Source organism: Bidens hawaiensis, unplaced genomic scaffold (genome assembly GCF_021521415.1).
Source record: "Bidens hawaiensis isolate Kalapana, Puna unplaced genomic scaffold, B.hawaiensis_p1.1 tig00056129_1, whole genome shotgun sequence".
In the NCBI taxonomy this organism is placed as follows: Eukaryota; Viridiplantae; Streptophyta; class Magnoliopsida; order Asterales; family Asteraceae; genus Bidens; species Bidens hawaiensis.
In genome coordinates this window covers 62793-80797 of record NW_027500127.1, presented here as the reverse complement: position 1 = coordinate 80797, position 18005 = coordinate 62793, and the positions used below count along the sequence as shown (strand labels likewise).

At 40.8% G+C, this 18005-nt stretch overlaps 1 pseudogene; it reads left to right on the top strand.

Moving 5' to 3' along the window:
- Positions 1-948: 948 nt before the first annotated feature.
- LOC143601368 (UDP-glycosyltransferase 74B1 pseudogene) lies at positions 949-2450 on the top strand (annotated as a pseudogene).
- Positions 2451-18005: the final 15555 nt, after the last annotated feature.

Below are 18005 nucleotides of genomic sequence, written 5' to 3'. Positions count from 1 at the left end.
CGTCCTTTCATCAGATAAGCGAATCCTTTGTGATGCCGATGTCAGGCTAAACCACTGTATTCACTTTAGGCTAGGGTTTTGTGTAAACTAACTTTGATCAGATTCTATGTTTTGAATGAATATAAATTTGATTGAGTGCCTTTAATCTTAATTTACATTAGAATTGATTGTTTAAACAGTTTATGATTTTGATTATCAAACTTTGCATCACTATTCTGGTTGTGTTCATCACATGTAGGGTTTGCACTTATGTCATTGAACAAATAATCGTTAGTCATTGCTAATAACTGATTTTCATACATTAAACTGGTAATTGGGTAAACCGGGGTTCAGTTGGGCCAACAGTTCGGCTAGGGTATCGTTTGTCCTCACAACCCAATTGTTAGATTTAGTAATTACTACACAATTAATTCCTATGAATCTGTGAATATTCGGTCTTCACATTACCTGAACCTGAGTGAATCGCTTTCTCATTATTGTTATAGTTCACTTAAAGTAATCGTGTTTTACTAAAACATCTTTTATAAACTGCTTGACATCGTTTGTCCGCTTAATATAATAATTAATAATTATGAACTTTACTTGCACTTTCCACCGATTCCCTGTGGAGACGACCTTACTTACCCGTACTAATTATAGGTATTTAAGTCTTATAAATACTTGTTTTTTATTAGAGCACGACATATACGTCAGTTTCCTCCTCAATTGATGATGTTCTTGGGTGCCTGGAACGTCATATCAGTAAATACGGTTGACATCCTGTTTCAGGAAGGTCACTTAGGTATTAGGGATAGTAGCAAACGTTGTTCGGAAAAAAAGGTAATTTCCCACCGACGGGAATCTCTGGTATTCAAACACATGATCTTTTGGTTTTACACATAAGTTATCATCTCTCTATATATAGGTCAATAAAGTTCCTCAAATTCATATTCAACAAAAAAAATTAACCAATTAATTAACGAGCATGGAGGTGAAGAAAACATATGTAGGCCATGTGTTGGTGGTACCTTACCCAAGCCAAGGCCATATTAACCCGCTCCTTCAATTTGCCAAAAGACTTGCCTCAAAAGGCCTTAAAGCCACCATTGCCACAACCCGCTACACCATCACCTCCATCTCTAATCCACACGTCACGGTGGAGCCCATCTCTGACGGCTTTGATGGCCGCGGTTTCGCTCAAGCGCAGTCCGAGAAAATCTTCCTGGATTCGTTTAAATCCAACGGCTCACGAACTCTCACCCAACTCATCAAGAAGCACCAGGCAACAAAGCATCCCATCACTTGTGTTGTGTATGACTCGTTTTTCCCTTGGGCTCTTGATGTGGCTAAGGAAAATGGGATTCTTGGGGGACCCTTTTTCACCAACTCAGCTGCGGTTACCGCGGTTTTCAGCCGGATACATGGCGGGACACTGAGGTTGCCACTGAGACTTGAGGATTGCCCGGTGGTGATTTCAGGTGTTCCTCCCTTGAGTTTAGATGATTTGCCGAGCTTTCTGAATGCGCCCGAAAGTCACCCGGGCTATTTGAAGATGAAACTAAATCAGTTTTCGAATTTGGATAAAGCTGATTGGGTTTTCAGCAACACTTTCCAATCGCTCGAATCAAAGGTCATAATTAATATATTGTGCATTATTTTTTATGTATCATGTGAGTTATAAATCTGTAACGTGTGTAATTTTGAAATAGGTGGTGAAAGGCGTAAGGGAGCAATGGCCAGCAAAACTTATAGGCCCAATGGTACCATCAGCTTACTTAGATGGCAGAATTGAAGGTGACAGAGGCTATGGTGCAAGTCTATGGAAACCACTTGATGATGGCTGCACCAAATGGCTCAAGACCAAGCCTTCAAACTCGGTTGTTTACGTATCATTTGGGAGCATGGTGTCACTATCCCAACAAGAAATGGAAGAAATTGCATGGGGTTTACAACAAAGTGGGTTCTATTTCCTTTGGGTGGTTAAAGATTCAGAAAGACACAAACTGCCAAAAGGGTTTCTTGAATTAATTACCACTACACAAAATCAAGAAACTAAGGGTATGATTGTGAGTTGGTGCAACCAGCTTGAAATGCTGGCTCATGATTCGGTGGGCTGTTTTCTGACTCATTGTGGGTGGAACTCGACGCTGGAAGGGTTGAGCCTTGGGGTGCCGATGGTCGGGGTCCCAAAGTGGGCTGACCAGTTGACCGATGCCAAGTTTATAGCGGATGTGTGGGGTGTAGGTGTTAGGGTTAAGGTTGATAGTGTGAGTGGGATGGTGAAAAGAGAAGAAGTTGTTTCGTATTTGAATGAGGTGATGAATGAAGGCGAGAGGGGTTTGGAGATCAAGAAGAATGCAAGAAAATGGAAGGAGTTGGCTAAAGAGGCTATTGATGAAGGTGGGAGCTCTGATCAAGCGATTGATGACTTCGTGATTGTGATTGCATTAAAGAACGCATGCAAGAGATAAGACATGTCTTTGTGTTGATTCTTTTGGAAAAACTCTTGATTTTAGTGTGCACCTGATTACACATGTGCTCTTAGTAATGAAGTAATGAAATTTAAAAATAACTATACGTGTCTTGAAAATTTGTGTAGACATGTGTATCTATTGTAATACATAAAAGGTTTAAATAGAAATAGATTAGAATTAGGAGGCGTTCTAAAAAAGTTTATGTAGATATTGAACGTCTTATAGGGTGTGTGAGTGAGCTTTTAAAACTTGCTTGTTAAAAAGCAAAATGTGTTTGACAAAACTACTTAAAAGGCTTTAAATTGATGTTTTTAAAAAAATTGGTTTTGCTTTTCAAAAAACCAAAAAAAAAAACAATTTTAAAAACTCATCCAATTACACCCTTAATTGTTATTGATCAAAAAACCGTCAAATTGATTATGCGTATAAAAGTGAAAATTGTGTAGATGAGATATATAACTATATAAACTAATTAAGAGAGATTGGTTTAGATAATTTACGTATAATACACTCAACATTGTTTGGGAAATTTCTGTAAACGAGTATCTTGATTTTCTTAAAGTCGTGATCACACTTTCAGATCAAAGTTATTTGTGATTCACAAATGAATTAAGCGGATAAAACTCAGAATTCTGATAGCATGATTCAAGTATGAGATTTGGTGAAAATAATGAACCAAAGAATACCTCGTATGATCAACTTGATGATTATTAGGTTTAGGGTTATCACAACAATTATTATGTTTTTGAAATTCAAAACAAAGCATACGCTCCTATTGGTTATCATTAAAACTCATGAAAGAAATTTAATTAAATTAAACTTCTGATACAACTTTAATGAAAATATTTAATTAAATTCGATCCCAGCCATGGGCGCTGTCCCCGGATACCCCCTTGAAACCTCCATAACTTAGGGGCTTTACCAACAAAATTATAAATTATAATAATATCAAATATGTGTACACCCCGCACCCGACTTATTTAGATTTATATTACAAAAAACTTAATTAATAAGTCAATTTCAAATTATACTCAAATCACTAACAAACATTCAAGTTGCTCTATAAATAGATTAAAGGAATTGATGTCTTAACGATCATTATGTTTTTATGTTGTTTTCAATATGTTGATTTTATTATTAGTGGTGATATAGTACATGATGTAATACTTAAAAAAGGACTTGTTATTAGTTTAATTATCTATTAACAAAAAGATGTTGCGTGTAAGTTTAAATCATACAACTAATACAAGAGTGGGATATATTAAACTAAAAGATGTCTTAATCTAAAATTTTATATAAAATAATTTGTAAATAAATTTAATTAAATGCAACACCAGGGTCGTCTCATACCCATACAATGCTAGGCCGGCAACTAGTGTACGGCCTCAGTAAGGGACAAGAAAAGAAAAAATAAATAAAAGATCAGCAAAGAAAAGAAAAACTATATATATAATTTTTTTTAACCTTAATTAGTGATTTGGGCTAAAAATGATTGAAAAGAAACCAACAAAGGCCCAAAAACTTTAAAATGTATAATTAACATTAAGTAAAATCTGGTCTGGCAATGAAGTATAAATTATCATCGATCTTTGGAGAAATCTTTTGAACATGAGGGTCATTATTTATTACTTGTTTTGAACATTTAAAATTTTGAAACATCTCTACGTAACATATGTAACATATGTAGGATTTTGTGATCTCTTAGGAAGTATTTAGCTTCTTTATTTGTAACTAGGTTATGGACTCATGCACGACGTGAGTGTAAATATAGAAATTGTCAAGTAAATAATACATATATAATTTCAAACGACAAGTTATATTTTTTGAGAGTAACTTGATTCTTAATACATATATAATTTCAAGTAAATACAAGAGTGGGATATATTAAACTAAAAGATGTCTTAATCTAAAATTTTATATAAAATAATTTGTAAATAAATTTAATTAAATGCAACACCAGGGTCGTCTCATACCCATACAATGCTAGGCCGTGAGTGTAAATATAGAAATTGTATTAGACATCTTTTAGATTACGCTCATGCACGACGTGAGTGTAAATATAGAAATTGTCAAGTAAATAATACATATATAATTTCAAACGACAAGTTATATTTTTTGAGAGTAACTTGATTTTTAATTGCAATCATATTCATACGCAAATAAAGTATAGAAATACAAACTTATAAAGAATGACTTTACATAGTAGAATGTTTACGAACAAAATTCAAAACTTTAAAATAAACTTTAAAAAATAATATTAATAGAAACAAACAAATTTCACTAATATTAGTCTGGAAAGCAAACAAATAAGAAAATAAGCATCTAGGAAATGACTCAGGCTTCTTTTCTTCCTGGACCGTGAACTGACTACGAAAACTGTTTTTACATTTCATGTGAAAAGTCTTGCACCCTAATAAACTGAAGCACATCCAAAGCGCATTTAAGAATTAGAACCAAACCAAAACCTTTTTAAAATGACATGTTTTGACCATAATCAACTCGTTACGTTTTTTGAATGACCCATTTTAACCCGAACCAAATTGATATATTCTAAAATTGACCCGTTATAATCCGAACCAAATTGACACAATTTAAAAAAGGCCCGTTGAAACCCGAACGAAATCTATACCTTTTTATATTGACTCATTGACCAAAACTAAACTTATACCCTTCTAAAATGACCCATTTTGACCCGAGTCAAAACAAATCGAAACATTTCTATAATGACTCGTTTTCATAAATAAAAATTGAAATAATACACTTGAAGATTAAGAAGAAAAATGAAGGGTAACACATATACCGTTCTTAGCTTTTGAAATCCATTCTACCAAATGAGAATTCTTTATTACCGGTTATGAAGAACAAAAATAAATATAAAGCTTTAATAACTTCAACCCATTATGTGAACATTTCACTTAATTTTGTGAATCCTCTAAATTCGTTCATATTTCTAAAACCAAACACCAAACAAACTAAATACAAATTAAAACGAAACTAAATTGAAAAAAAACTAATACAAAACCAAAATAAAAAAACGAAAATAAACCCAAATACCAATAAAACTAAAACAAAAACCGAAATGAAACTGAAAAATAGAACCAAAAACAAAAGCTGTAAAAATCAAAACGAAAAACTGAATAGAGTTAAACCCACCTAAAACGAAACTATAAAAAACAAATCGAAACGAAACTGAAACAAAACAAATTTATAAAAACTAAAACCGAACAAAAACCAGAAATCGAAATGAAACAAAAATAGAAAATAAATACCATGAAACTTTGAAAAGAAAATCTCAAAGTCATTAATGAACAAATGTATTATTAATGGTATAGTAGATTATAATATGTTGAATGAAATTAAGTTAAATGTAATTTAATATAATTTTAAATTATTTTATTAGTAAGAAATTGTGAGACTATATATTATTTATAGTAAGATTTAAGATTTGTTGTTTTAATAGTATAGTAGATTGTTGTGGCAACTGATTAAGATACGAATAATCTCAATTCAATCTATAATGGATCCCAATTTAATTTCTATTTATTTTATTTTTGATATATAATTTGTGACACTTCGTTATCATATATTCGCCTATTACAACTACTTGCTTTAATACCACATATCGCTGGTAGGAGAAAAGGGGTGGAAAGTAATTGATTGGTGGGATTGTTATTTTTTTGATAAAGTATAATAATAAATAAATTATAAGGTAATAATTTAAAGGGGTTCCGTCCACTACATCAATTTTAATCATAAATGCCCTATGGTGGTGTGACATCACATGACACATAACACTCTCATAGCTATTTTATAATCTAGTTGTTCAAATAGTTTTGACTAATGATCTCTAGATAAATATATGAATAAGATGAGATATTAAAAGATTAAGAGAAGAAATTAACTTTTTCTATAACCCAGTTGTTAAATGGTTTTACCCATGACCCATAGATAACTTGTATAAATGAGATGAGAGATTAGAATATTATGAATGAAAATTAGGCTACAATTAATTATGGAAATGTTAAAAGACAAAAATGAGAAGTCTGAGAAGGATTTGTGGCCACACAAAAACCTTTCAACAAAAAATTAATAAAATTAAGAAAAAATAACTCAAAATATAATAAAAAACGAAAAAAATTTAAAATCAAATATTTCCTCTGTCATTCTCATTAAAAAAAACGACGAAAAGACACAATGACAAAAATGAAAAAAGACACAATTATAACTGAAGAAACGTGGATCTACTCACTGGTAGCAGATCTACTTTCCTCGGGTGTGATTATACTATTTCACCGATGGTTCTTCTGGGTCTGTGTTCTTCCACCTACAAAATGAACAGCGCCGTTACTTACCCCTCAGAAAGGGACAGAGGGGTCCTCTTTGGGGTAACCCTCCGGCGTGAGAATCAGTATATTTGTGGAGAAGATAATAATGTGTGTAAGAGAGTCTCAAGAGTATTGCTGAATAGCTTAATACCCCCTCATTGTGAGACTGTCTGTTTTGTATGTAACTGACTGTGAGTGAATGTGATTCAATATGATTGAATGTGTTATCACTGCTTGTAACTGTCAATGATTGAGTATGAATGTGTCATCAAAGTGGAGTTGATGCTGTATTTATAGTGCTAGGGTTACCACCGGTTGGGCTCAACCTCGTTGGCTTCCTCCAATCGCACTGCGCCACGTGTCCTCTGGGACACCTGGCGCTTTCTCGTTGGTTGTAATCACGTGGTAACACATGTGTCATGCTGAGTTGTCGACCTTTCATTTGGCAGCTATCAACATCAGCATATTCTTTCTCCTTAAAAAGATGCCTTCTGGAAGGTTGTCTGACGTGCACAATCAAGGTTGCCCTAATCCTGATTTGGATAAGGACGAGGTTGATTATGCGCACGTGTGATATGCGCCCATCCTGAGGATGCGCGAGGTCTTCTCTTTATCCTCACGCGCAGATATTTCATGCGCAGATGTGATATGCACGAGCATGTGATATGCGCCGCGCGCTGATGCGCTGCGCGCATATGTGATGCGCGAGCATGTGTGTCTGGGCAGATGTGATATGCACGAGCATGTGATATGCGCCGCGCGCTGATGCGCCGCGCGCGTATGTGATGCGCGAGCATATGTGTGCCTGGGCATATGATGCCTGAGCATGTTTTGTATGCGCCATGCGCATAGGTTTTAGCTTTGTGCCTTCATAATGTCTTTATCTTGTGGGTTGACCCGCCTTGCTCGGTGTTGAGGCGGGTACATACCTCTTCAAGCCCCCCCAGTCTAATGTGTGTCTTAGTTCGCGCGAGCGCGGTAAGATGGATATTAGACTTACTGATTTGGTCTTTAAAGGGGTTTTGTCGTTTTATTGGTTGTTTCCATCGTTGCGCGAAGTTCTATCCATTTGGTTGAAAACGAAGGGTTGAAAACGAAGGGTCGAACACGTGGTTAGTTGGTGGTGACGTGCGCCGTAAACATGTCAGACGTTTCGTGTGCTCGAGGTGCTACAGTTGCCTTTCACGTCCCCTCACACAGCTGTCTTGAACACGTGTCGCGCTCGCATTGGTTAGCACCTGCGAGTGGGGGCGCGTCTCTGTTCCGTGGCAGGTCGGTTACATTTTTATGTCCCCTCAACAGTGTTAGGGACACGTGTCGCGCCCTCGTTGGCTTGCACCCGCGAGTGGGGGCGTGTGAAATCCGATCAGCTGCCACATTTCTCTCTCCTGGGCCTATAAAAGGAGGCCCTTAGGAAATTTTTTATCTTCATCTTCATTGTTGATAATTTTTGAGTTTCTGCCTTTCATATTCTGAATTGAGTATATTCATCTTTTCGATTTTTCGATTATCTGCTGGTGCAGTTGTATGTCTGATAGTTCAGACTCGTCTAGCCCCTCAATCACCTCTGTTGCCTCTCGAAGACGCCGTGTGAAGTCTGTGGTGATGTCGACATTGAAGCAAAAGGGGAAAGTGAAGAGGGTTGTTGAGACCACATCGGAGGAAGTAGGGAGGACCAAGGCCACCAAAAGGTGGAATGAAATCCTCTGCAAATTGAAGCAGGCCGATCTCGACAACCTCATCGCCTCTCAGGGCTTTCCCACCCTGTTTGGCTGCATGTTGCCTAGGTCCGGGCAAACGGCGGTGGACCCGCCTGCCGGCTATATATCCCTATATAGCCACTTTTTCACCCACTGCAACCTTCGTCTCCCGATGACAAGGTTTGTGGGTGCACTGCTGAAGTTCTATGGGATTCATATATCCCAAGTCCATCAGTTTGGACTCGTGCGCGTGACTCACTTTGAGTTCATGTGCAAATCCCAGCGCGAGGAACCCACTCCTCGGCGCTTTCAATATTTTTACAAGCCCAAGATCCAGGACAATTGGATCTCTTTCATTCCTCGCAGTCAGAAGGTGAAGTGCTCCACTGTTTCATTCAAGAGCCTTCATGACTGGTCTGAGAGGTTCTTTTACATAAGGGCTGGTGTGATCCCCATCCGTATGACCATGCGCTCTATCTCTTCTGCGCCTGCGGATGAGGGTGTCCTCAAGAACCCAACTGGCGCCTGGGTTAAGAAACTGACCGCCGAACCATCCCCCGCGAAGAAAATTTGCGAGGAGGCGCTGGTGGGGGTCGGCATGAGTAAGCTATGGGCCGACAGCGCGCTTGAGCCCGTTATCCAAGTCGACGGGTTGTGTAAGTTTATTTCATTGCTTTATTTATTTTTTCTGCGCGAACATAATTCTTTTGCTGATATCACTTGACTTGTTTTTGCGCAGTCACCAAGGATTATGTCCTTGCCGCCTATGATGAACAAGTGGAGGGTGGCTCCATCGCGCTTGGCGCTGGGGAGGTTGGTTTCCCAGATCGCTTTGATGACATGTTCATCCCAGTGGATCTGGAATTTGACTTTGACAGTGACGCGCCTGGTAAGCCTTCGCACTTATGCTCATTCCTTTAGAATACCCAAGTTTATTAACAGTTCTGTTGGTTGTTTTTGCAGATGCGCTTGAAAACTACGAGCTGGAGCTCGCGGAAGAGGAGGAGGAGGAAGAGGAGGCGCCCCTACTAAAGCGCAAAGCTAAGGGGAAATCTGGCGCAGGGGCCAGTAAGAAACAGAAGAAAAATGATACCCCTGTTGCTCATCCCCATGCTCAAACGAAGGGACCTAAGGAAACCCAGGTGTTTACCACCAAGGTTTCTTTAGCTTCCCTGCCTGTGAGAGTGGGCAGACCTCCTGTCCACTTGAGGTATGGTGGCGTCACCTCCTCCGTTCGCGCGGTTGAAGAGAGAAGCAGTGCCGCGCCTGCAACAGGTATACTTTGTTTATCTTCATCTGGCTGAATTGTTATTAAACCTTTGCTCCTTTGAATGTTTGCAGAACCGGCGACGGTAGCAGATCAGCCACATGCGCCACAAGGTGCTGAGGCTGCGCCGGGGACTGCTTCGGAGTCCCCTGTTCTACCCTCCGAAAAGGGTAGAATGAAATTTATGGCGATGTTCGCCGCGCGAACAGAATTGCGCCAAGGTATGTTTTGCACACTTGTCTTCTTTATTTTTCTTTTGGATTCAGTCATAAACCATTTTTCCTTGTTGATTTGTTCATAGGAGTTGTAGCTGGCGTACAAGTTGCTGGCGACACTCCTGGCGCCGTTGGCGGCGCCGCTGGTTCTGGTCCTGCTCCTGCTAGTGCTGATTCTCCCCTTATTGGGGTTACAAAGGAGCAGGAAGCCGTATTGCGCGCCGAACTGGCGGCGTCGAGACCTCCCTCGCCTCCTCCTACGCGCAGCCCTCTCCGCGAGGCTGGTTTGGAGCCCCCCAGGTCGCAGGAGAAGAGGCCTATTGAAGAAGATGAGGAGGATGAGGGGGCTCAAGCTGAGGACTCCTTGGGAGACCGCGCCAGCCCTGCGATGCCACAAGCCTTCACAGCGCATACTTCTGGTGGGGCTGGCGCTGACTTTTCTGCTTCATCCCCGCAGGTATGTTTTAATTTGTTGCTCCGCTGCGCGTACCTCCATATAAGTATGTTTATGACTTAGAACATTTCTTGTGTTTTGTAGGAAGGTGACCACGTTTATCGCCCGAGATGGAATATTAATGAAGACAGTTCCTTCCAATCCATGGGCGTATGCGAGGACTTCTGGGCTCATGCCGTGCCTCCTACTGAAAGGAGGTATCAGGAGGAGCGCACCCGCGCTGACTTGCTCAACGATCACATTTTCGCTGGGTCAGCTTTCTTTGCTGCCTCCCAAGAGCTTCATCGCGATTATATTAAAGTACGCGATGCTCTTGTGGCAGCCCAGCAAGAGGCTAAGGTGGCCGCCTGGAACCTTTCTGATGCTCGCGCACGAGCTGAGAAACTCCAGGCGGAGCTCAGCGAAAACCGAGCAAGTGCCAACACCGCCTATATTAAGCGCGGGCATGAGCTCCAAGCTGCGCGGGAGAAGCAGCAGTTGGCGGAGGCCGAAGTTGCCAAGTACGCGCGTAGAGTGCGTGTCTTGGAATAGCAGGCTGAGGCGCGTGACCAAGCTATCGTCCAGAGTATCACTGAAAAATCATCACTGGAGAGCGAGGTTGCGCGCCTGAAGAGGGAGTTGGCGGCCGCGCAGGCCGATAGAGATGAGGCCTTGGCGACGGCGGCGTCCAGCCAGGAAGCACTTGGTGCTGCGCAGGCGGAGAAAGAAAAAATCTTGGCGGCAGCAGCGTCTGATAAGGAGGAGCTAAAAAAGACTAAGGAAACTGTTGAGTTATTAAACTCCCAGGTTCCTGTCCTCGAGACGTCTGTTGCTGGCCTCGCGCAGGATCGCCAATGGCTGGTGTCACAGGGCATAACTCGCTGCGCTTTGGCGATGAAATATTCCGCCGAGTTTCAGGCCCTTGTGATGGACTGCAATGCCGCCGCGCGCTTGGTGGGCCGAGCTGAAGGGTTTACGGATGGGTATGACTATGGCATGTTGAAGAAGAACCCATCCGAGTACCCTTACAAGAGCGACGCGGCCTGCGCGGACATGGCCGCGGTGGGGGAAAAGTACATGAATACTCCCATCCCCATCCTTATGCAGGTACCTTGACCTTAATGAGTTTTACTTGACTAATTTTTCCAAGTGTTTTGTACTCAATACTTTTCTAATGATTTTGCAGATAGCTGCGCTTGCTGACCAGCCCGACCTCGGCGCGCTAAAGAAGTTGCTCGATGAATGCGAGAGGGCTGGTAGCGATGATGGTGGCGCGGGGGATGTTGCCCCTGCCAGCGGCTCTGGCGCTGCGAATAAATCTGCTCCTGACACCGTCGTGATAGAAGACTCCAATGAGGAGGAAGAACTTGACTATGGTCAGTTCGGAGATGAGGAGCAGGCCGCGTCAGATGCTGCGGGAGATGATGAAGGTGATGAAGTGGCTGACGTCGACGTGGAGACTTGAGAAGCCCTTCATCAAATTTTACATATTTAATTTTTTATACTTGTAATTTGTAACTCATCATACTTGTAAATTTCAATCCAATGGAATGAAACTTGTTTTCTCTTTTTCACATCTTGCGCATTTCCATTCATCTCTTCATGTTTGCTTGTATAGATATAAGATATGCTTGCACGTTAAAATAAGAACAAGGTTGTAAGGAAATTATTCACTTAACCTCTGTTCTATTTTGTTTGTGGTTTCGCAGTATCTTGTTTATGCTGACATGCGCGCTAACTTTTCATTATTTCTTTTTTGCGCGTCGTTGTCGCGCGGTATTTATATGGAAGTATGAGTTTAGCCATTACATGTCAGCGTGTGTTACTCAGATATCCACTATGATTCCGCGCGCGACCTCGACCTGAGACCTTAACATGATATGGCATGTACTTTGCCTTAGTTGTGTTTAAGGATTTTTATGATCAGGCTGCGCGGGATGTAAGATGGATGTTTGTGAGTGTTTTGAGCTAAGGCTCTTTGTTTTGGGCTAAGGCCCTGACGTTTTTAGAGTTAAGACTCATTAACGTGTTTGAGCTAAGGCTCGTAAGTTTGGGCTAAGGCCCTGGCGTTTTAGAGTTAAGACTCGTTAACGCGTTTGAGCTAAGGCTCGCGCATGTATGTTTTACTTCGCTTTATTTTGCTTTGAAGTCAATATAGTGTTGTCATATTGTTCCAAATTAATAAAGGAAGTGTGAAACATGTATTATGACAAACTGAAAATTTTTCTTCTTACTCTTTCAGACTCTCATCACGACTTGACTCAAATTTTCGGGACGAAAATTCTTTAACATGGGAATGATGTGACAATCGTCAATTTCAGGTTAACTCCGTTAACTCAACTCCGTCAATTCAAACTTTAAGATCGTTGAATCTATAACGTACACTTCATTACATTTAAACTAGGGTTTAAATGACGCGTAACACTTACTACATGTGTAGTCTTTCGGGATTTGCACCGAAACGCAAACGAGTTGACGCAAACGATTGATAAATAAACGATAAACGTAAAAACAATAATTATGTGATTATTATGTGTTAGGATTATGTGCTATGTGATAAAACTATGGTCATGTTAACTTATTGGGCAAGTATGATGGAATGTTCTAGAAAAACAACCCTTGGAAAGAAGAGGGACTAGAGTGTAACTTGTATTATTATAAATACATCACTAATAAACAAACCCTAACTTATTATTAACCTACAACCCTAAATCGGCTCTCTCTCCCTCTCTTGATCCACGGCTGCCGTCCACCTTCATCACACACACACACATCAATCAAGAGATTAATCCAAGAACTAGGTGCTAGGAAGGTATACTTGATCATCTCTTACCTCCTTGTTGTGTAATTTTGATGTTTAATGGGTTGTATGTAAACCCTAACTCAGCCGATTATATGTATGTATGTGATCAATATGATAGTTGTTAGTTGGATAATAGATTGATAACTAGATTGATGTTGTTGCATGATTGATTGTTGTTCTTGATTTGAATTAAAACACAAACCCTAATCTTGTATGTATGGTGTGATTTATATGCATGGATAGTAGTTATGGTGTCTAGAGGGTTATATGGATGCATGATAGTTCATAGATTGTTATGATGTTGAGTTTTGATGTGAACAGATTCTGGACAGAATATATATACGATGTTTAACTGACTGTAACGAAGTGTAAACGTGAAAATTGATTGAGATTGTGAGTACTGCAGTAAACTAGGTTGAGTCTAGTTTCTATAAAGTATAAATTCGTAATTTTTGGATAAGTGGAAGTATACTTTTATGATTTTACAAAAACGTGATGCAAAGCTGAGCTGTTAGACCTGCTGTTAGGTTATATTGTAAATTCTATATCTCATGAACTACGAGGCCAATTGGGTTGGTTCCACTTCTGGAAGTTGACTCACTGAGTTAGGAACCAAACCCAAGTGGTCTTGCATTTATTGGATTTTTCGTTTACCGGGAATTGCAAATAACATTCTGTTGTGCATGAATCTGACTGATATGAGTTTACTGTAGTGTTTTGATCATTATGAGAAATCTATATGGAATAAAAATAATATAAAATATGTTCTGGAAACCTAAGACATGTATGTTTCAGTGGTGATTTTTGGTGAATTAATTGAGATGATATGATCGGTGAAATAGTACAATCTTTCAAGTAGAAATTCTGTCACAATGAAACTAGCTGCTGAGTTGTATAGGAATGCATGAAATATGATAGTTTTTATATAATTGTGGTATTTTGACCAAAATACCCTTGCGGGGAATAATTGCTAGTTGATTGCCATGAATTGACCAAATTGCCCTTATGGGGAATAATAGTTAGTTAGTCTTTGTTTGTTGACCAAAATGCCCTTACGGGAATAATTGCTTGTAAGTATGTTATTAATACATGACACGAAAGTAATTGCTCACTCGTGTATCGTATCACAATTGTACTTGTTTAAATCACACACGGTTCACAAACGAAACACGAAACATGATACGTGCATAGGTATTATGTGCCGAGTCTAGAGACTCGTTAAACGTTCCGATACTTAGAAAATCTCTTTGTTATTTTAGAACGCTAGAGAGTTTTCTACGACGCGCATCACTCGGTGATCTAATTTGGAATATTCTTCGCAAACAGTGAGTTCACTTACCCCGCTCTTTGAACTGTTTTCAAACGTTTTTCACTTGGGGGAGATAACATACTCCGATAAACGCATTTTTGAGATAAACACATATTTAAGATTTTGTTATAAATTATATATATCACTTGTAGAGGCTAAGCGGCACGTAACCCTTGAAGTCCCACGCATCGAACCGGTTAATATTTGGAATAGCGAGTCACTGTTGAGTAGTACTACTGGGTTTGACAAACCCCACCCGACGCTAAGCTCAACTGGAGGTTGAGTGGGTGTAATTTTTGGCTAACACTTACCATGGTCTGGGTTGACCTGGTGACGGGCACTTGATAAACAGTCAGCTTCGGTCTCGAACCACTTAGTAATACTTGTTGTATAGATTAGCTACCTATCGATATATAATTTGACATAACATTATCTGGAAACACTTAAACGCTGTAACGTGGTTACACACTTAAACGCCGTAACGTGGTTACGCAAAACACTTAAACGCTGTAACGTGGTTACACACTTAAACGCCGTAACGTGGTTACGCAAAACACTTAAACGCTGTAACGTGGTTACACACTTAAACGCCGTAACGTGGTTACGCAAAACATTTAAACGCCGTAACGTGGTTACGCAAAACTTTTAAACGCCGTAACGTGGTTACGCAAAACACTTAACGAAAGCGCTGAACTCAAACGCTAAACGATTTATCTTATATAACTTGTGAACTCACCAACCTCGTGTTGACCCCTTTTAGTATGTTATTCTCAGGTAGCCGAGGCGGGCGCGCGGTTTAGGAGCATGCATTAATTGTTAAACATCTTACTCTGCAAACTTAATTTTAACATTTACATTTGGTTTTAAGTCGTCCTGCGTGACGCAACTTTTGAATTAAGGTTTTACGCTTCCGCACTTATTTTTCATTTAAACGTTTTCTTTGGTTTGGTTATAACTAATGATTCCGATCCTGCCAGTTCACACCCTCTGACGGTAAAACTCCGTTAGTGGATTTTGAGGGTGTGACATGTATGCAAAGGTAATAGAACAAATATTGAAAGATAGCGCGAATCATCATTCATGATGGCTTAAAAGCCTTGATTACATATTTGAACATTTACATGAAGCATTTTCTAAGCTGTGCTGCGTTCCACGCGCGCGGTATCTTTTTGCCATTCAAATCTTTTAAAGTGTACGCGCCTTTCCCCAAATCTTCTGAAATTTGATAAGGTCCCTCCCAATTGGGGGACATTTTTCCTGGGGGTATCGCGCGGCTAGCTTCATTGTTTCGAAGGACAAAATCATTTTTCTTGAAGTGGCATTCTTTAACGCGCTGATTATAATATTTTTCCAGCTTTTTCTTGTATTTGGCTTCATTGATGATAGCCGCTTCTCTGCGCCCTTCAAGCAAGTTGAGGTCCAATCTTCTTTCGCGCTCGTTATCAGTCTTGCTCATCATGAGTACCCTATGGGATGGGCATCCAATTTCTGCTGGGATCATAGCCTCTGTCCCATACGTTAGGCTGAACGGGGATTCGCCATTGCTAGTTTTGCTTAATGTCCTGTGCGCCCACAGGACATTAGGTAACTCTTCGACCCAAGAATGGGATTCTCCCTCCAATCTTTTCTTCAGCCCATTTAACAAACTTTGATTCGCGCGCTCCACTTGGCCATTCCCTTGAGGGTGGTAGACCGAAGTGAAGATTTGGTTGATGTGCAGTTCTTTGAGCCAGCTGGATATCTTCCTGTCAGTGAATTGTTTGCCATTGTCGCTCACAATTTCCATAGGAAGGCCAAAACGGCAAATGATGTGGCTCCAGATAAATTGCTTCATCGCCTCAGCTGTGATTTTTGCTAGTGGCTTGGCCTCAACCCATTTTGTGAAATAGTCTATCGCCACTACCAAAAATTTCACTCGCCCTTGCGCTTGCGGCAGGGGCCCCACAATATCAATGGCCCATTTGTGGAAAGGCCATGCGGAGGTCACTGGAATCAAGTTGTTCTTTGGACGCATGGTGTTTGGCGCGTAGCTCTGACATGCCTTGCATTTTTGGATTTCTTTTAGCGCATCCAAGTACATGCCTGGCCAATAGTAGCCTGAGCTCATTGCCTTGGCAACCACCATGCGCGGACCAGCGTGTATTCCACAGATTCCTTCATGAATCTCCCTAATCACATAGCTTGCTTCTTCAGCATCCAGGCATTTCATGAGCGGTCCAAGATAAGAGCGCCGATATACTGTACCATCAAGTAGTTCATAATTCTGCACCTTGTGTCTTATCTTTCTCGCCTGTGCGCGATCGTCCGGTAACTTCCCCTCCTTCAGGAATTCCATTATTGGAGTTATCCAGGATGAAGGGGTTGTATGAATTACAAGAACAGATTGCGTTTGAACTGACGGGTTGCTCATCACTTCCACCCTGACATCTTTGCCAAAGTGATCAAAATTAGTTGAAGCCATCTTACTCAACGCGTCAGCAGACTTATTTTCGCTGCGCGAGATGTGTATGATTCTGAAGAAGTCAAACTGCTCGACGAGCTTTTTTGCCTGCTCTAGATATAGAGGCATTGTGTTCTCCTTGGCGTCATATAGGCCGTTGACCTGAGCAGCTACCAAGTAAGAATCAACATGGGCCTCTAGCCTTTTAACTCCAAACTTGCGCGCAATGCGCAGGCCAGCCAGCAGGGCTTCATACTCAGCCTCATTGTTGGTACTCTTGAAGTCCAACCTAATAGCATAAGTATATTCATGATTATCAGGGTCCACCAGTTTGAGGCCTGCGCCGGACCCTTCGCTGTTGGAGGCTCCATCAGTGAATAGCCTCCAAACATCTTCCTCATCGTTTGCTCGCGGAGGGTCTACCTCGCGCTGAGCTTCTTCAATCTTTCCCTCTGGGATTTCCGTGATGAAATCCGCCAAAACTTGACCCTTTATCGCTGGACGGGGCTTATAAGTGATCGTGTGTTCACCTAATTCCAGCGCCCACTTTGTCAGCCTTCCGGAGAGCGCGGGGCGTCGCAAGACTTGCTGGATGTTGTAACCAGTCAGAACTTCAATAGGATGACCATTGAAGTATCTATGGAGCTTGCGCGACGCGTGTGTTAGTGACAAAACTAACTTTTCCATGATGGAATAGCGCGTCTCAGGGTCTGTGAGCACCCGACTCACATAGTATATTGGCGTTTGGATCCCCTTGCGATCCACCAATAATACTGCGCCGATCGCGCGGTCTCCAGCTGACAGGTACAATGTAAGGGTTTCGCCAGGAAGTGGAGCTGTGAGCGCGGGCAACTTTATGAGACATTCTTTTATCTCAGTGAAAGCTTGCTCAGCCTCAGGCGTCCACTTGAATTGGCTCTTCTTCAAGCAGTTCCTCAAGGTGTTAACGAATGGAGTAGATTTGCTGGCGTGGTTCGCTAGGAACCTGTTGATTGACACCAATCTACCATTCAGCTTCTGAACCTCTTTCATGGTGGATGGTGAAGGCATGTCAAGGATG